This window comes from Lissotriton vulgaris, chromosome 5 (assembly GCF_964263255.1).
Source record: "Lissotriton vulgaris chromosome 5, aLisVul1.2, whole genome shotgun sequence".
Lineage (NCBI taxonomy): Eukaryota > Metazoa > Chordata > Amphibia > Caudata > Salamandridae > Lissotriton > Lissotriton vulgaris.
In genome coordinates, this window is record NC_141693.1 from 1364576826 (window position 1) to 1364597506 (window position 20681).

A 20681-nucleotide genomic window follows, 5' to 3' on the forward strand; every position below is an offset into this window, starting at 1 on the left:
CTGAATAAACACATTCATTAAATCCAGTCTAGTATATTTATTTATACCTTTTACTTATTGGTTTTTTTTAGAAAAGAATTTTCAATTGACAAAGAGGAATACACATGTCAAACCGTGATTACATTCTTATTTAGCAAAATACATTTAAAATTAAAAAAATATACAAGAAATTATATTCACAAATGACTCAAAAACGTGAATACATCCAACAAAACATAACAATTCATCATTTTATAATTTATGCAGTTCAATGAATCAGTTATTTAATTCTAATTACTAAACAGAATTAGATTTTGAATCAAGAGCGACAAATATTCATTTCAATCAATCAAAGACCGGCATAGAATGCGATATTTTGCTCTTGATGGATATGCCGACGCATTTCAGGTTCGGGTCATGAATCCCCAAACCCTCATCAGGGCTCTGTTAGTTATCTGTTGAGGATGCAGAAAAACATACAGTTTTAATGACACTTCACCATATCTCATTTCTCTAATATACCGTCTGGCCATACTGTATATGTACCTGTATTTTCCAGTAGTTCACCGTTAATGACTGCTGTTGATTACTGAGCTTCATTCATCAATAATAAGGGGGTGTCTAGGGATTAACAACAACATGTTGTCTTTGTTAACACTCTTTTCTCATAAAGTTATGGACACTTTTTTTTAAAAAAGAGGGGAGAGAAAGAGCATCAATGCTTTTAGAAGTTCGTACCTCTGCGCAAGCTGGCTTTGCCAAAGGAGTGGAGGAATTTCTGTCTTGTAGTCGTCCTAATGATGAAAGGACACATACTGTTTGTAGCCGCATTCTGGTTATGCAGTTAATCGCTAATAGTGTACCTTACACTGAACGACGCCTACCTTTTTAAATCCTCCAATGTGACACTGTAGGAGTGCTGCCTCGTCTGTTCTATCTTGTAAGTCACTTGCACCTAATTTGGACAAAACAGCCGTTAAGTCCGATGTAAACAACCGTGGACCTTCTCAATAGTGCCTAAATATTACTTCAGTGCGTGTTTGAATAAATCGGCCCCTACATTTCTTCTCTCTATAACTGCCGAGCGATTAACTGCATAACCAGAATGCGGCTACTGGAAAATACAGGTACATATACAGTATGGCCAGACGGTATATTAGAGAAATGAGATATGGTGAAGGGTCATTAAAACTTTATGTTTTTCTGCATCCTCAACAGATAACTAACAGAGCCCTGATGAGGGTTTGGGGATTCATGACCCGAACCTGAAACGCGTCGGCATATCCATCAAGAGCAAAATATCGCATTCTATGCCGGTCTTTGATTGATTGAAATGAATATTTGTCGCTCTTGTTTCAAAATCTAATTCTGTTTAGTAATTGGAATTAAATAACTGATTCATTGAACTGCATAAATTATAAAATGATGAATTGTTATGTTTTGTTGGATGTATTTACGTTTTTGAGTCGTTTGTGAATATAATTTCTTGTATATTTTTTTAATTTTAAATGTATTTTGCTAAATAAGAATGTAATCACGGTTTGACATGTGTATTCCTCTTTGTCAATTGAAAATTATTTTCTAAAAAAAAACAATAAGTAAAAGGTATAAATAAATATACTAGACTGGATTTAATGAATGTGTTTATTCAGTTGCCTTAAAAGATAGATTTCAGATAAGGTGAGAAGAGGGCCCCCTTCTTTTTGTTGATACAATGTATTACAGATGCGGGCACAGAGGCAAAGAAGCTCTCATAAAGCACACTGACAGTGCGCCCCCTGAGAGCTGCCCTCTGGAGAGTGGAAAGAGTGTCTTATGGACTTCCCAGACATCCCCTTGCAGGCGGGTGCAGTCACTGACTGCACCTGTCTGCAAGAAGATCTCCAATCCCCCTTCAAAGTGGAGGCGAGTTGCCGCCTGCCCTGTGAAAACACAGAGCAACTTCAAAGCAGCCGCTCCGTTTTTCTCATGAATGCGCTGCCTCCAGTGCAGTGCAAGTTCGCGAGTCATGCTAATACAGTGCATTTTCCTTCATCGCGCCCAGCACAATGAAGGAAAATGTACTGCATGTATAATGTGAAATGCAGCCCCATGTTCCTTCAGGAGGAACCTGGAGTGAATCGCCTTGGACAGTGTGACACAACATGTCATTGATATGTAAAGAAGGGATCCATGAGTCTCGTAGGCCAGATTTCATCCACGAGGGAGCAGAAATGGGGCGGCTGAGGTACTTTCAGAGGAATCCCTAGACAGTGAAGAAACAATGTAGGTTACAAGGCCATAACAGGATCAAGAGCTGCTTTCCATCGTCATCCTGCAGAACCGCTTATAACTACATCTTTTAAAGGTTCTATTGAGTGTTTTTCTAGGGTAGGAAAGTGAAAGGAACTGTCCCATAGGGGGTAAAGTCTTTTCCTGTGCAGACAAGCAATTGCAAACGGACATTTGCATAGCATTTACTCATACAGATTTTCCAGAGGGTAATCCCAAACAAAAAATAATGGAATCTCAAGCTTTTCAACCAAAATAGGGAAAAATATGCAGACCCGTGAATACTATGGGGCTTATTCACAAGCCCTTTGCGCTGCCGTTGCGTCACTTTTAAAATGGGAAAAAGTGACGTACCAGTGGCACAAGGGGGTTGTAAATAAGCCCCTATTTTCTTTATCGAAAGTCATTCCCCCTTCCTCTGCGAATAACCGTCTAACAATTGCTACCTGTTTTAAGGAGGTGGTAAAAGTCAGCAGGGGAGTGAGTGCTGGAGGGCGGGTCTCAGGGGGTAGGAAGAGTGCTCAGTGGGGCAGAGCAATGCTGGTGTTGTCTCCTTTCCTGATTGTGCAGCAGGGCAGGGGGTAGGCCCGGGCTTTTCCTCTATCCACAACCTCTGTCTGCTGTTCCACCGTGTGCAGATACACACACTATGAAACTGACCCGGTGTTTCTGGATCCTGGATCGGAGGGCCCAGGATTTTCAGACCAAGGGGCAGATTTAAAAGCCCCTTGTGCCACTTTTGCATCACTTTAACATGAGAAAGGTGACGCAAAGCTGGCGCAAGGGGCTTGTAAATCTGCCCCCAAGTATTCCGGGCCCAGGGACACTGGGCCCCTTGGAATTGGAATCCTACAGAAGTCAATTGCTTACTTCTAAAGCATTGTGACTCAGGACTACTGTTTTCTAAATTTTCACCCTCCCAAAATTGTGAAATTAGGTCATCAGTTTGAGCTTTATAATATCAATAAACAGCACTTTGTAAGAAGTGAAAAATATAGTCTTAGAAACATGAGATCACTGGTGCAATTGCTGTTTTGTGAACATGCCATACTTTATAGGAACATCTCAAACAGAAAATCCGGGAGCAAAAAACAAAACCAAAGAAACTTTCCACTACACTAAATCTGAAACAATCTGTCTATGTTTGTTCTGGAAGAAAATAGGAGCAGGAATGTTTTATAAACATCGTATTAGGCAAACGTTCAAAGTTTTGGTTGTCGGAAACCGCTAAGTAACCCAAGAAAATGTTTTTAATAGGAAAAACCATCTGCGTAGCAAATAACCTTTAACACTGAGTGCAGAGACAATGCTCGCAAAAGCTGGCCAACAAAACTGTGCTGAAATGAACAGAAACAAACTATGTTTATTTCGGATATCACTCAGCAGCATGTGAACCCACGCGAACCCACAAGAAATGAAAAACAATGTGTTGTAGTAGACCGAGTATGAGAACACTGGAGGACCTAAAAGGGTCTCTATTTTTTCAATGACCTTACCTTTATTTGGTGAAATTGCTCAATAAATATATTATGATGTGCTACCTACTAATTGTATTCACTTCACCTTATTTTTGTTAATGAGTAGTGGCGACTGATGAGCTCCTTGAGACGTTTGTTGCAGTTTTTTTGTAGTGTATTAGAAAAGACTAGTGAACTGATTTTCCAAAAAAAGGAAAAATCTTGAGGTTTGAGGGAGCGTGTACTCACAATATGGCCGACAGGAAGTAGATGCCAGAGGTTCCCGTCCCTGCCGCTCTAATCCTGCTCCCCTCCTGCTACATATCAGCAGAGGGAAGAAGAACTTGGTTCACTTTGCACTTCGACCCCTGTTGGTTGTGGGCTGCTGCAATTGTAGAAGGAGGAGGCCGGATTCACAGATGATGGTGTGCGAAGCCGGGTCAGCTATACGGTGGCTTGGCGCAGCCTAGTTGGGCCAAGGACTGGCCTGGTGGATGGTGGATAGGCAGTGCTTTAAATGGGCCGGTACTCACCGGTACTGAGTACCGGCTCTTCTTCATTTTCTCCCCTTGAGTACCGGCACTTTTTTCTAGAAGAAAGAGAGTACCGGTACTCATGGGGATCTGATTTTAACCAAGGCAGCGCGCTCCCTTTATCCCTCAAGTTATATTACGGCAGCACCTTTCAAGCACTGCATGCAGTGCTTAATTTGTAAAATATGAAGTGCAGGTGCTCAAATCTTTGTCGGAGGCCACACCCACTTATTTCTGGCCCCACCCACTTCCTTCATTGGCTCCACCCACTTTCTCTATTAGCTCCACCCACTTCCTCAACTGGCACTGCAAAAAGACAGATGAATTTCAGCAAGGGAGCCTTATTCATAGTAAGGTTTGATAGGAGGTTCCCCTACTACTTCTACTTCTAGGTACATCCAGGTTAGTGTTCGGCACTCAATATTTTATCAGCCTCAAATCACACATGCAGTCTGTCTCAAAAAAACATTACTGTCTAACTGCAGGCAGGTTAGACAAGCACAATGTTCTGATAATACAGCGCTCTAAATGGGATTTTATAGCCACAAGAAACTCACTGAAAGAGATATCACAGAAGTATTCCTCCTTAGTCCTGAAGCAGCACCCAGGCGGTGTAAAATGCACTGAGTGCATTTGGCTCAAGTAATTAACTCTACATCATGAGAAACTGCAGTTAAACATACCTAATGAAGAATTTGCATAAGTCATCCACAGCCACAGCCTGTGCCTGTCCCTCCCTGAGCTGAAGATTCTTAAGATAAGAACCTCTCTCCCAGTACTGCTCTCTCCACAAGCCCAGGCTGTCCCTGAATATTCCTGGCATAGGAGCATCTTTCCATAGCCCCAGCCTGTCGCCTGCTGTCCCTGTTCTAGGAACCTCTCTCCACAGTCCCATGCTGCCTCTTTTGTTGAAGCATTGTCTGCTAAGAGCCTCTCTTCTACTTTAGACCCTCTGGAGCCTTCTGCACTCCTCCGAGGACCCTCCTGCTCGCTGCCAGAAGTTTGAGGCAAACCTCTATGGCCAAGGCCGGTGCCAGCACTTCTTCCCTTGGCCTGCTGCCTGAGTTACCACCGGCTGGGCCACGGGGCTCAGCCTGGTAAGGGCTGGTCCCAGCCGCCATGAATCTTTCAACAGGAGCCTGGGAAGTGGGAACAGACACTGCTGCAGAGAGCGCGTTCTCTCCAACTACGCCACCGCTCTCTGACCCCGGAGTCTCTTACTGTCTGTGACTGTGACCTAAGACCCCTCTGCGGCACCTTAGCTGCCCTCACCCACACACTGCGGCTTGGGCGGTCCGGCCGGCCGGCAGGAACACATACCGGCTGGACTGGCTGGCTGTACTGTCTTTGCTCAGTGAACTGTTTTTATAAGATTAGGCAGTCTGGTGCACTGCTGCGGTTTGCTACCACACTCATTGCTGCCAATGTTTCAGATTGATATGTGTGACATTTTCGTAATTTCTGTGCAATTATGAGTGACATTTCAAGGACTATGAGTGACACTTTCTCATGAGCAAAATCAAGCAATGAAGACGAGGGAATCATATAGATAGCAGAAATTACACCCATTTGAGTATAGCTGGTAATGTTTCAGCTTGCTTATGTGTGACATTTTCATACATGCAGTGGATTTATGAGTCATTCAATGACTAAATGTGTGGCACTTTCTTGCGACCAAAATCATGCAATGAAGTCAATAGAAATAAACAAATATCAGAAATCCCACTCATTTGACCAACAAGAAATTCGAACTCTGCAGCAGGTGCTTTTAAAGCGATTATTTAATTTCTAAAAATTAGCACCCTCCACCACAAACTCTGCTTCAGTTGCGGCTGAACCACATGTAACAAAGGGATCTCTGTGACAAAAGCTGCAACCCACTGAGCTATCCACATATAATACAGTTCAATACAATATGCTAGTAGACTTCCTTTGCAGTAAGCATATTAACCCTCTGGGCTACCTAATGGTTAAAGTAAAAACTGAAACTGCCACTAGATAAAACTCTGACCTCTCTCCAGCAGGAACAACATTAATCACCAGTTTGCCTCATCTCTGACATAGCAAGTCTCTCTGCACTGGGAAAATAAAGGTTGTACCACATGTCATCAGTAGCAGATTAATGTCTCTGCAGTGCAAAGAGCAATTATAGACGAGCTTGCAGCGTTCTCAATAGTATGTATTGTCCGGACACCGATCCTCCTGCAAGGAGATAGTACTAACTGAAAGTATGAATCCTCTACCCGTGCTTGCCCCTAACAACATTTCGATAATGAAAGCAATACATACCATACGCTGCGCACTATAGCAGGCACAATTAATCTCAGCAGAGGAGCAGTAATAAGGATTACTATTTTTTGAATAGTAGCTGGCTGCTCACTAGTCACGGCATAATGATGTTACTTATTTATGTTGCAGAGCGTGAATTTCTGTAACACTTTAACAGCTTATAGCTGCAGACTCGCTCCAAGCAAGTCAGTCAGTGAAAAATAATTATTCACACACTGGCCTGGGCCTCGGCTCGCCACAGGTCTGGCAACGTGAATGAGGCCCTGCTCACCACAGACAGTCAGCAGTGCAGTGCACCCGAGGACTAGTCGACACAGACTGAGTCCCACGCCGCTTCTGCCTCACCTTCTCTTCTCCGGACGTGACAGCAGCACTAACGATGCGGATTATCCCAGGCCCCCATGGTGTGCTACAAACAGCAACAGCAACTTTGGGCGGTGAATACCTGATACTGGGCGAGGGCCAGGGAGAGGTGCGGGTATGCTGGGGCGGGCAGAGAAAATGGCGTGCATGGCATTCAATTGCATGCAATCTGCGCACGCGTCGCTTCCTCTGGCACGCAAAGCCCCAACCCCCGCAGCAAAGCCCTGCCCAGTGCCCTGCCCTGGCCCCTGCAACAACACTTAACAGTGTCCCGCCCACTGGGGCCCTGATCCGCGCCGCGGCCGGGAAGAGAGAGACTAAGAGTAAACTGGGAGCAGCAGGCACGTGACGTCACCGACACAGCAGTAAGTAGTGAATGCATCATCGAAGTGAATCAACAAGTTTGGCACAACACTGACAGCAGTAGCACAGCAGCGCCACGCTCTCTGTGTGTGCCAGAGTCATCGATCAGTGCGCAGTGACACGCACGAGTCACGACTTTAAAAAAAATTAAATTCTAAGGCAGGAGGACAGGTGCACTTAATGCCGTGTGATAGACCCGGCCCCCATAATTAAGTGCCGGTGCTGAGCACCGGCAGGCTCCGGCTCAAATTAAGCCCTGACTGCATGGAATCAATCAATGGAGCTCGTCACCAGGACCCAGCGTGAGCTGCTTTGTAAATCAGAGCAGGGGTGTGTCTGCTGAGTCATTTGCTTAGATCTTTCACAGTGGGCGCTAAGAGGGGGCTGTAAAATCTAATGGGTGGCGGTGGGAGGCACTATTCAGGACATAACAAAAGAACGTATGGGAAGGCTTTTACAGTCGCCACGCATCTGAATTGCTTTCTTGCACACTTCCACTTCCACACTCGCTGATTCCTATTTCATCGAGCTTGGACAGACCTTAAGACCAATCAAAAATGTAGAGATTGGCACCTGGTTCCCCAGTACAGACGTTGTCAGCACTGGCCCTAACTCCGGTTTAGAAATGTTCCAGGAGAGACTTGTTTATTTATTTTATGTGGTTTTATATAGCGCAGACTTTACCCGAAGGTGTCAGAGTGCTTCACAATAGGAACAGTAATAATACATGAGGAGAAAATTACAAGTGAACAAATTACAAAAGCAAACGTTGTTACATGAGACAAAAGTGACAATTGTGAGCAAACAAAATACAGGAGGTAGCAAACGATACATTACAGGAGGGAAAAGTGATATGTGTGCAGGTTACAAAAGCATACAAAGTACAAGTAGAGGTATAATACTGCAATAAATTGCAGACACTCAAACACAAGAACCAACGTTACGTAGGCAATGGTGGCACTTGCGCAAGTATCTAATCAATCAGGAGTTTGTTAAAGTGCAACTACTCACCCATAAGGGTCTCAAGGCGCTAGGGGTGGGGGGGTGCAGGTTCCATTCCATCAAGGAGGGGGTCTGTCGAAGAGCCAGGTTTTGAGGTTTCTTGCGAAGATGGGGAGCGATGTTGTCTGTCTGAGGTGGAGCGGAAGGGCGTTCCATGCTTTGGCTGCGAGGAAGGAGAAGGAGCGGCCTCCCGATCTGGTCATTCTGGTGCGGGGGACCTCGGGGTAGGAGAGCTGGGCTGATCGTAGGGTCCTTTGGGGTGCGTGGAATTTGAGCCGGCTGTTCAGGTATGCTGGTCCGGTGCCGTGGAGGGCCTTGTGTGCGTGGGTGAGCATCTTAAAGGTGATTCTCGCCTCGACGGGGAGCCAGTGGAGTGTGCGCAGGTGCTGGGAGATGTGGCAGTGTTTTGACAGGTTGAGGACCAGTCTTGCGGCGGCGTCCTGGGTGTTCTGTAGCTTGCGGATGAGGTTTTTGTGTATTCCGGCGTAGAGTGCGTTGCCGTAGTCGAGTCTGCTGGTGACCAGGGTGTGAGTGACTGTCTTTTGGTGTTTGAGGGGGATCCATTTGAAGGTCTTACGAAGGAGGCGGAGGGTGTGGAAGCAGGAAGATGAGACAGAGTTGATCTGGCGGTCCATTTTGAGCTCGGAGTCCAGGATGATTCCCAGGTTGACTGCGTGGTCTGTGGGGGTTGGCGGGTTTCCGAGGGCGGTGGGCCACCAGGTGTCACTCCAGGCGTCGGGGTTTGGGCCCATGAGGAGTACTTCTGTTTTGTTGGTGTTTAGTTGTAGGCAGCTGTTTTTCATCCATTTGGCGACGGCTTCCATGCCTTCTCAAAAGTTGCGTCTGGCAGTGTTGGGCTTGTTGGATAGGGAGAGGATGAGCTGGGTGTCGTCTGCGTATGACACGATGTTGAGTCCGTAGGTTCTGACGATGGGGGCAAGTGGAGTCATGTAGACTTTGAAGCGTGTCGGGCTGAGGGATGAGCCCTGGGGGACTCCGCAGGTGGTAGGTGTGGGGTCTGAGAGGAAAGGGGGGAGTCTGACCCGTTGCGTCCTGCCGGAGAGGAAGGAGCAGATCCAGTCGAGGGCCTTGTCCTGGATTCCTGCGTCGTAGAGTCTGCGTATTAGGGTGCGGTGGGAGACTGTGTCGAACGCCGCTGATAGGTCTAGGAGGATGAGGGCTACTGTTTCTCCTTTGTCCAGTAAGGTGCGGATGTCATCTGTTGCGGCGAGGAGGGCGGTTTCCGTACTGTGTTTTTTTCTGAAGCCGGATTGGGAGGAGTCGAGGATGTTGTGTTCTTCAATAAATGTGGTGAGTTGGCTGTTGATGGCTTTCTCGATGACTTTCGCTGGGAAAGGGAGCAGGGAGATGGGTCTGTAGTTTTTGAGGTCGGTGGGGTCCGCTGAGGGTTTCTTCAGGAGGGGGTTGACCTCGGCGTGTTTCCAGTCGTCGGGGAACGAGGCGGTTGCCAGGGAGCGGTTGATGGTGTGGCAGAGCATGGGTGCGATGGTGTCAGCGGCTCTGTTGAAGATGTGGTGGGGCCAGGGGTCCATGGGGGCCCCTGAGTGGATTGACTTCATTGTCTTCAGTGTGTCTTTGGTGGTGAGGGCTGTCCAGTCATCAATCGCTGGTTTCCGGGTGTCGGGGGTGGTTGGTGAGGGTTCAGTGTGTTGGTTGTCTTCATCGAAGTTGTCGTAGATGCTCTTGATTTTGTGGTGGAAAAAGGTGCTGAGTTTGTCGCAGAGGTCTTGTGAGGGAGGGATGTCGGTAGACTCGCTGGTGGGTTGGGCGAACTCCTTGATGATGCTGAAGAGTTCCTTGCTGTTGTGTGCGTGGGTGGAGATTCTGTCTTCAATCGCTTTTTTCCTCGTTTCTCTGATGAGTTGATGGTGAGCGTTGGTGGCGGGTCTGAAGTTGTTGTGGGCTTCTGTGGATTTGGTGTTTCTCCAGGCCTTTTCGAGGCAGCGGCATGTGCGCCTGGACTCTCGAAGTTCGGTGGTAAACCATCTGGCTTTCTTGGCACGGGTATTGTTGTTTTTCTTGAGGAGGGCTATGGTGTTGGTGCTAAAGCAAACAAAATGTAAGAGGTAACAAACAGTGTGTTACAAGAGAAAAGTGACGTGTGCATGTTACAAAAGAGTACCAGTACTGGACAGATGGCTCAGTGGGCTGTAGGCCACCGGTTCGATTTAAGGCAGGCTAAAGCAGCATGTAATCATTAGGCGGTTGATAAAATGCATGTAGATTTCGTGCATACAACCTTGGCACGGTCCAAAAGCTAACCCCGCCCCTTGTTCCCCCTTAGCCCTGCCCTAAACTCCGCCCACTGCTCCTTTTTGTGAGTACCTGCACTTATTTTTTCCCATTTAAAGCACTGTGGATAGGGGTCCTATTTCGAGTGGGCCAACGACAGCAGTGGTGCCAGAGCCTTATTGTCATGTGTGTGATCCTGGGGGCTCCTGCTCTGTCATCCCCATTCCTTGGTCTTTGTGGACACGGTGGCCAATTGCAGGTTTTTGGTAGCAGTGCATTTGTTGGGGCCGTGCTGTGAATCATGGGGCTGTGAACCATGGGGAAGGAGAAGCCAGTGCTTTTATACTCCAGCAACACTATCACACAGTAGACTAGTAGCGCTGACTCTAGTGGTGCGTACTGGGAGTGTAAGGGGCAACCTTTACATGCTGAATTAATGGTGGCTATCCAGGGCTCCGGGACAGCACTGAAACAAAATATTGAAACTGTCTCTATAGATGTTAACTTACTTAGGGCCACTGCTTGAAGTGGCTGAAAAGGAGACAGTGGCGTAAAGTAATATTGAGAGTCTGCAGGGGAATGTTACTGCCCTCAAACAGCAAACGGCAAACAGCAAACGGCCAAGATGACTATTGTTACTTGGGAGTTGAAGTTTAAAGTAGGAGATGCGGAGGGCCGCTCCCATCGTAACAACATTCGAGTGCTGGGGTTCCCGGAGAGGGCGCCTCAGCAGAAATATTCCTGGAATATTTGGTGAGACAGCAGCACTGGCCGTAGGGCCTCTTGAATTTCTTTGTGATGGAGAGGGCTCACGGGGCTCTGTTGCCGCCTTCTGAGGGTCATCATTAACTATATGCTGTTTTACCCTTCAAAACTGAAAGTCAGTTCTTGGGATAAAGCCAATTTCTGTGAACATTCGGATGAGGTCTGGGAGTGGCTGGAACTGCAGAACAAATCTCTGGCTTGCCGGTTGGACGGTGCAGTCGCTCAGGATCATGTGATGGTCTCATCCGTGGTACCTAGAGGGAGCAGTCTTGAGGGGGGCTCTGGTGGCTAACAGGCTGATCTCACATTGAGTCACAATCCAGGAAGTTTACACCATGCAGGTGTCAGTTGCTGATATCCAGCAGCCACTTCAGGGGGTGCCATTGTCTCTAGCCTAAGCCAGTCTGGTCCCAGCCAAATAATGCAACCATTCCCCCTCAAATTATTTGGAGGAATGGTTGCATTATTTAGCTTTCTGATGTGCGGCAGAAACTGACATAAATGATTGCCAGCAGGAATGGATGAGGGGGCTGAGATTCTAGCATTGCTGATGGAGGGACCTGGTGCATTGATGGAACTACCAGAATTGGATCAGCAGTCTGCGTTTGTTTAGCAGAGACTGGTTGTAGTGGTGCTTGAGAGGGCTCTCTTTCACTGGGACCAATGGATATGGATTCTGGCCCTGATTCAGAAAATAAAAGCCAATTTGGCGTTTCAGGCATGGCATGGCGGAGGTTGTGGGTTGCTTGGGGATCTATATCCTAATAAGCACTTTATCTCCTTCGAGGATGTGCAGGCTGAGTTAGGTTTGGGACATGGTCACTTTCTACACTATGCGGGCCTGGCGAAAATTGCTAGGCAAACATGGGCGGCGTGCCATTTAGTGTGAACAGCATCCAGTACGATGGGGCCAGGCTGACCTATGGCTTGGGATGCCAATTGGTGTATTGCTGTATAAAGCCATGGTGGCAGATACCGTCTATCGGCCCCTGCGGGCCTGGTAGGCATGGAATACTGATCTGGGGGACCCGCCCTCTTATGTGGACTGGGCATGTGTTTGTGCCCTGATGAGGACAGACTCCATCAAGGCTCGCTTTAAATTGTTTCATTTTAAGGTTCTCCATCATACCTATGTGATGCCACTGACTTTAAGCCAGATATACTGGGATCAATCATCTGCCTGTCCTTGGTGAAGATTTTTGGGAGCAAATTTTCTGCAGATGGACTGGTGCAAGAGGCCTTCTGGACACTAGTGGCTGATAAACCTGTTTTCACCATGGTGCTGCAGGGTACTATTACACCAAAGCTCTGTCTTCTGGGGAACATTTGCAGGCCCAAGGGGTGGAAAATCGCTTACAAATTTCTACAGCTAGCCTAGTGTTGACCAGGAGACGGAGAAGCTGTGCCCAGAGCCTGACTGCACCGCAGGGGGGACTACAAGCTCATCTTCCCCTGCATCAAAGCCCATGTGCTTAAAAGTGTGATGCTGTCCCACAGCGAGTGTAGCTGCTGCTGCTGGAGATACCTGTGAGGAGAGGAGAAGCCATGCCAGAGCCTGACTGCAGTGTATGGAGACACAAAGGACACCCTACTCACACGGAACCAGGGTAATTACAATTAAACAAAAACACAGAGGTTCCTGTGGGTGCTTAATGATTGATATTTCAATACATATTAGCACAATGGCAACGAAACAGAGGTAAAAAGGGTGTAAGAGAGAAAAAAGACATGTAACACAGAGTGTATAGAGAAACAAGGTAATTTATATAATACATTCACATTATTGCCGAATGCAGTGCAGAGTGTCCCAAGTGAGAGTGCAACCTATCAATATGGTTTGTGTCCTTTGTTACATAAAAGCAAGGTTTCAATGTTTGTACAGAAATGACCATTTGATTGATAAAGAATAAATGTTACCAGCTTCCTGGTAAAATAGTAGTAACTGGTAATTTGATTTGCTTCAATTTGTCAATGACGTTTCCACCCAGCTATCAATGCTGGGTCTCATCAGGACCTATCAATGATGATACACCTGAAAGAGGGAAAGTCAATGTATCGATTGGAAGAATTGGAATGAAAGGACAGACTGCAACCAAATTTAGTTTAAATCGGTATCCTACCTGGGCATGACTGACAATTGGTGTAGTGAGCACCTGTGGGAGTGAAAGGTAGTAAAGGGCACTCACATAGGGCCCGGCCGGGCACTGTATGGGCAGAAGGTTAAAGGATTATTTATATTAGGAATGCATATCACAAAAGTGCATTAAACATTTGATGTATAACACTCACCCTACGGGAAGGAGGGTACTGGCAGTCAACAATATCCAGTGATATGCTGGTAAAATTGTGTATCCAGAAGTTGGTGTCTGAAATAGTATAATAACACCCTGTCACAATCAATTATCAAAACGTATATGGCTGCGGAGGGGTTAATTGCTTAAGGGCTCTCTTACCGCATGGGGTGAGCAGTCAAAATATTACAATTTTTATATTGACCTACACTAATATCGAGTTTTTAATATCGTAGGGACAGAATATCGAAGTCAAGAATATCGTTGACCAGAATATCGACTGCAAGGTAAGTAATATCTATTTATTTAATATCAAAGTAGGTAATATATAAGTAAATAATATTGTTAGCAAAAATATCGTTGTTAATATAATCAATTTTTTTGTGGCATGTATTTAGTATGTGTTTTATATGTAAGTTGAAATTTTCTTATTGTTTTTTCATTATTTTTAAATATATATATTAAATGTTTAGAAAATAGTAATACTTTTAAACATTTTTTTTTGCGTTTTAGTATTAGAGCGGGTTGTGGGCTTATAGGGGAATAGGGTGGGAAGTAATTTAATTATAATTAATTAATTATTATGTTTTTATTTATTTTTATTGATTGTTAATTAGTTATTAATTGGTAATTTCATTATTATTAATTGGTTAATGTATCATTATAATTAATGTATATTAATGTTTAGTTATTGTTATTGTTAGTTATTGTTATTATTGTTATTGTTAATAATTTATGGTAAATAATTATTTGGTCATTATTTTCTATTAATTGATTCATTGATAATTAAATTAATTATGTTATTTTTAGTGTGTAGCGGGTTGTGGGTGTATAGGGGAAATAGGATGGGAAGTAAATGTAAATGTACAGGAATTTATATAGCGCAAATCACCAAGCGGTTTCTAAGCGCTTGCTTAGGGAACCCGTCCTGGTATTCCCCTGTTAGATAACCCCGGCAGGGTATCCGCAAGGTGAAAGCCAGGCATCCCGCCGCGAGGGGCCGCTGTGGAAATTAAGCAAGCTATTGCCCAGAGTCGCAGAGTGTGAACCCGTGAATTGAGTAGGCACCGGAGCGAGAATTGTCGAGTCCATGGACATTTTAGGACTCAAGACCCCGCCGAGCCGGGAATTGAACCCTGGTCGCGGGCTGACCTCTGCTTCCAGGTCTGCCTCCTCTAACCAGTGAGCCACACTTCTCCACAAGTAATTTTAATATAATTAATCAATTAATATGTTTTATTTATTGTTATTGATTATTAATTTATTGTCAACTAATTATTAATTGGGAATTACTTTTTATTTGTTGGTTAATTTTAAATTATATTAATTATAATTAATTTATAATTACTTTTTATGTTTTGTGATTGTTAATTAAATTACTGTTAATTAATTATGAATTGGTAATTAATTTTTAGTAGTTGATTAATTGATAATTACATTAATTGTGTGATTTCTTTCATGTGTAGCGCGTTGTGTGTTTATAGAGGAATAGGGTGGGAAGTAATTTAATGTTATTTAAGTAAATATTAATTTAATTTAATAGATATTTATTAATAATTGTTTTGTTAAATAATTATTAATATGTAATTTATTTTATAAAAAATATTTCATTGATAGGTATGTTAATTTAACTCCTACACTATCCAACACTTTCCCTACTGTTGCACTCACCAGAGTGGGAATAATAATTTTTACCCCTCCACTATCCAACACTTTCCCTACTGTTGCACTCCCTGAAGTGGGAATATTAATTTTAACCCCTCCACTTTCCAACACTTTCCCTTCCAACACTTTCCCTACTGTTGCACTCACTGGAGTGGGAATAGTAATTTTTACCCCTAGGCTATCCAACACTTTCCCTACTGTTGCACTCACTGGACTGGGAATAGTAATTTTAACCCCTATGCTATTCAACACTTTTCCTACTGTTGCACTCACTGGAGTTGGAATAGTAATTGTTACCCCTACGCTACCCAACCCTTTACCTACTGTTGCACTCTCTGGAGTTGGAATAGTACTTGTTACCCCTACGCTATCCAACGCTTTCCCTACTATTGCACTCACTGGAGTGGGGATAGTAATTTTTACCCCTCCGCTATCCAGCGCGTTTCCCTACTGTTGCACTCTCTGGAGTTGGAATAGTAACTTTTACCAGTACGCTATCCAACGCTTTCTCTACTGTTGCACTCACTGGAGTGGGAATAGTAATTTTTACCCCTACGCTATCCAGTGCTTACCCTGCTGTTGCACTTTCTGGAGTGGGAATAGTAACTTTTTACCCTGACACTATCCAATGCTTTCCCTAATGTTGCAATATGTGAAGTAAGTATATATATTAATTTATATGCAGATGTTTAATTAATTTTAACATATGTATTAGTTATTTTTTAAATATGTTTTAATATTTATATTTTTTCACAATACAGTATATGTGACAAATAACATGAAACAACAATTCGTGGTCATATTTGTAGGGGCTGGTGTCCTTGATTCTAGGCTGGAGGTTGCTGTTGCGTTTAGGTTTGGCGCATAGCTGCCGGAGCTCATTTGCCCCTCTGCCTCGTAAACATTTAACATAAAACAAATAGGTAAATGTGGTTGTTCTTGATCCATGTGTTCCTACACATAACACAGAACATACATGTAATGGTGCTTGTTTTATGGTTGACCGTCCAACTGGTGATGGTGTTTTCTACTAGTGCTCATCTATTCTCCCTGTTGTGTCTATACGTCGTCTTGCCCTAGCTCATCTTATTTGTGGGTGTGTCCTTCAGCAAGTGTACTCTGCGTTGTTTGGGTATGGGGGTTCGAAATGGTCAAGGAAGTTATCTAGGGAAGTCCGCATCCCTCTGTTGGGGTTCTTCCATGGAGCGTTTCTTAGTGCCGTGTTGTAGGCTCCTCGGAGGAATGTCACCCACTTCAACCATCCCTTGAACTTGGCTTTGGTTGTGTCCTTCCAATTGCAAGCACTGTTTTGGCTGCAGTCGTTAGTAGGAAGTCTCAGAGGTTTCTGTCCTGTTGTGTGGCAATGTCAGTTGTTAAGAGTGCAGTGGTAATTGTGGCAAATTCTTCTTTTAATGTACAATTTAGGGCATTATTTGTGAATGTGAAGATTTTATTCCAGAATTTTTGAACCTTAGGGCAGTGAAATATGAGGTGCGCCAGCTCTCCATTTTCTGTGTCGCAGTTCCAACAGCGGTCGTTTTCTCTAAGTCCTAACGTTGCTAAGCGCGCTGGGGTCCAGTATGTTTGGTGCAGTAACCAAAATTTTGTCTGTGCTAACACTGGAGAGATCATGGTTTTCGCTGGGGACGCCCAGAGGATGTGTAGCTCTCGCTCTGTGAGTTTGGTGTCTAGTTGGGTTTCACAGTATCTGCTGTTCTTGCTGTTAAGCTTTGAGGAGCTGGGGCGGAGGAGTTTTTTTAATTGGGACACCTGGTGGACAACTTTGTTTAGGTTCTCCATATATTGAATGATCGAGGGTTTGTGTTATGTTATCTTTGCTTTTGTTATGGCTGTTTTGATTATGAGGAAGTTGTAAAGTTCTATGTCCATAAGGTTATGTCAAACTTTTAAGTTGTTAAAGGAGTAAGGTTTCCCCTCGTCTTCTAGATGTGCCGGGAAAGAGAACGCTAGTCTTTTCCATGAGTCTATGTCCAGGGTTTTCCCTCTGTATTTGCACTTGGGGTTAGCCCATATGGATTCCCAGTTCGAGTTTTTGATGCTGTGTTCAAGTTTCTTGTCTACCTTAAGAAGCGCTTGTCTTGTGTTTTTAAGTATCGAGTTGTTCCCCTGTGCCTGCTTGTTAGCAGTGAGGAGCATCATAGGGTCAGTGTTGTTTAGAATGGCCTTCTCGATGGAGAGACAGGTTGGCGTGTATTTCTGGTCTGGTAGTATCCACTACATTCCCTGTCTAGCTATGAAGACCGTCTGGAATGTCCTGATATCCGCCACATTTAGTCCTCCTAGCCTCTTCTCTAGCTTTAGTTTCGGGAGACTTATTCTATGCTTTTTGTCCCGCCAGATGAATTTGTTTATCATTTGGTCTATCTTGTGGTGGAATTCATCTGAGAGTGTGAGGGGGAGCATTCCTGCCAGGTAGTTTACCACTGAAGTGATCATCATCTTTATGGTGTCTATTCTCCCCCACCAGGTGATACATTTGGTTGACAAAGTTTCCAAGAGCTCTTTTCTAAGGTTAGTTTCTCATTTTGCTCTAGAGTGAACTTTGGGTTCTTCCCGAAATGGATCCCTAGGTATTTGACAAACCTGGGTTGCCAGGCTAGCCCGGAGGTGCCTATTACCCCTCTGGTTGTGTGTATGTCGAGTGGCATACACTCCGATTTGTCTCTGTTTAGTTTGTAACTGGAATGGCAGAGTACACTCCTATGGTGTCCATAAGTGCTGTAATGGATGTTTCTGGGTCTTCTGTTACTATGAGTATGTCGTCCGCGTAGGCTGCAATTTTGGCTGTGGTGTTGTTGATGGTTACTCCCTTCATATTTCTGTTGGCCACGATGTCTCTAATCAGGGGTTCGAGAGCTAGGAGGAACAGCGCTGGGGATAGGGGGCAGCCTTGACTTGTACCCCGTTGTAGGTTGAATTGGTGTGAAGTTGACCCATTTATGGCTATCTGTGCCGTGGTAGATTTATATAGTGCCATTACCTTCCTCATGTAGTATTCTCCCAGGTTGTATGTTCGCATGCTCTGTTCTAGGAAGTGCCAGGACACTCTGTCAAAGGCTTTCTCTGCGTCTAGTGTGATTGCTATGCAGTTTTAACAGATTTGGGCGAGTGTTCGATAATATGGCAGAGAGTTGTTGTAATCTCTCTATTTATGTCTCTTCTTTTCCCCTGGTATTTTTGTAGTTTCCTTTCTCTCTTTTTCCTTCTTGGTATCTTCCCCTCTCCCCCGCCTTTCCCTGCTCTTTGGAACGTTCCCCTGGAGTTCACTTTGGAATGTTGAATATGTTGTCAGTTACGGAGAGTGGATGACAGAATAAAAGTGTTTGACCTTACCCTGCCTCAGATACCTTCTTTTTACAACACTGGCGACGAGGATGGGATTCGAACCCACACGTGGAAAGCACAATGGATTGTGAAAACTGGCGACGATTTGGCAAAGGGGGCCATTCCTGTCTCCCCTTTCATTACTCTCTCCTTCCTGCAATTCTACTTGATGATTACAGTACTTCTGCTTCGTGTTTCTTTGGTTCAGTGCCTGCAAGGGAAAAGCTGGTGCCATTGTCAGTTCATGAAAGAAGTCTTATGATTTCCAGCATGATTTGGGACCATCGTGGAGTGTAGGAGTCAAGCTGTGAAAACAAGTGTGCCGCCTCCTCTCCTCCTCCTTTGGGGTCTAGAAGTTTTACGGAGTATGTATGTGCGCAGGACCATCTCTCCTTGTGAGTAAGCATCCTTCATGGACACAGGTTTCGGCTTTGCCCATATGTTCGTAACGCGAGAGGTGACTGATTCCACATACTTTCAGCAAGCTGTTTAACGTCACCGCCACATTTACATGACATTTTTGGGTCTGTTTTCTTCACCCTTCTTTGCCACTGTGTTGAGGATAAGGGGGAGCTCGATTAGTGTATTATCGGGCAGAAGATCTTAGCCTGGGCAGCACGCTGTCGAGCACTATCTCCCTTTGAGAATAAGTGAGGTAGTGGTGAATCCTTCGTTACAAGAGCCTTCCCCGTTATGCTCATGTAATTAGCTGTGGTGGTTGCCCCCTCCGGTTGTTCCCTCATCCCTGAGCTGACTCCGTCTAAGCAGCGCTTCCAATTCTGCGCAGCTGCAGTCATAAACATAATTTTTCCTGTCAGAGCTGTCATGTTGAGGCAAGCGCTGTGGGAGACACCTGTTTCTCATCAGTTGTGGTGTGCATTTCTCGTACAATAGAACCTGCGCAACAGCTTCCTGTACAGCGGAGCTGTTCTGAGACATGCGCTGTGGGGAGACACTTTCTTCCCTCAGGAGTGCCAGTCAGTTTCCTCTCTGAGCGCTGCCCGTCAGTTTCCCAGCGCACCAACAGCATCAGAACAGGTGAGTTCAACTGGCAATTTTCTCTTCTGTTTTACAGTGACACTCACCTTTTGTGCACATTTCTGTCAATTGTGTGTGTGTTCTCAGCGTGATACACACGCCAAGTTGTCCTCATACCAAGGTTCCTTCAATGCTGACACTAGGAAGAGTACCTAACCCCATCTACGCTTCCCCGAGGGCATGGACTGGTGAAGAACTTCAAGTACGGTATAACTTTTCCTTCTTCTAATTATAAATTACACTTTATGTGTTGGGTTTAGCAAGGTGCGTTCACCTTTCACGGTGACACGCACACCACATTCTTTTGGACCAATGAACATCATATATTTAAGGCATCCTACTCCTCTCCCTGTCCAACTGAATTTACTTCAAGTCTCTCTCCCTTATTAACAAGTGTATATTATTCATTTCTGTAGGTGCTATATTGTTGGATTACACTGCTTTTCAAGCAGAGTTTTATGGAATGTTTCTTTTATATAGAGTATACTACTGAGAAACTACAGCCGTGTACTATATTGATTCATTTTGCTAAGGTTATAATGTTGGATTACACTGTTTCCCGAACTGTGTTTTATTGAATGCTTCATTTATTTGAGTGTACAACTGTGGAACCTCTACCATGTACATTTGGTGTCTCTAGGTTGCATAAGGATTACTGAGCACTACCTTTCCTGCAACATCTTCTGTACACTGCATTTTTCCTGTCATAACTAAGAGTTGTGTAGTCACCCTTTTTGCAGAGCACCTCCGTGGTTTCTTAGTGAGTGTATTCTTCCACCATGGCTGGACAAGCTATGAACCAACCTCCCCCGTTCCTTAATGAAATTGGGGAACCAGAAATTCATTGGAAGGAATGGATACATGTATTTGCCTCATACCTCATTGCTATAGGTGGTGAAAAGTATTCAGCAGTTCGCAAACAACACATTTTGTTGCATAACCTAGGCATACAAGGCAGGAAGATTTATGACACTTTTTTGAAGAGGATGAGGATGTTAAGGATGAATTTAAAATCACCCTGTTAAAATTAAAGGCACATTTTTGTGACAGAGTTAATGTAGTGTTGG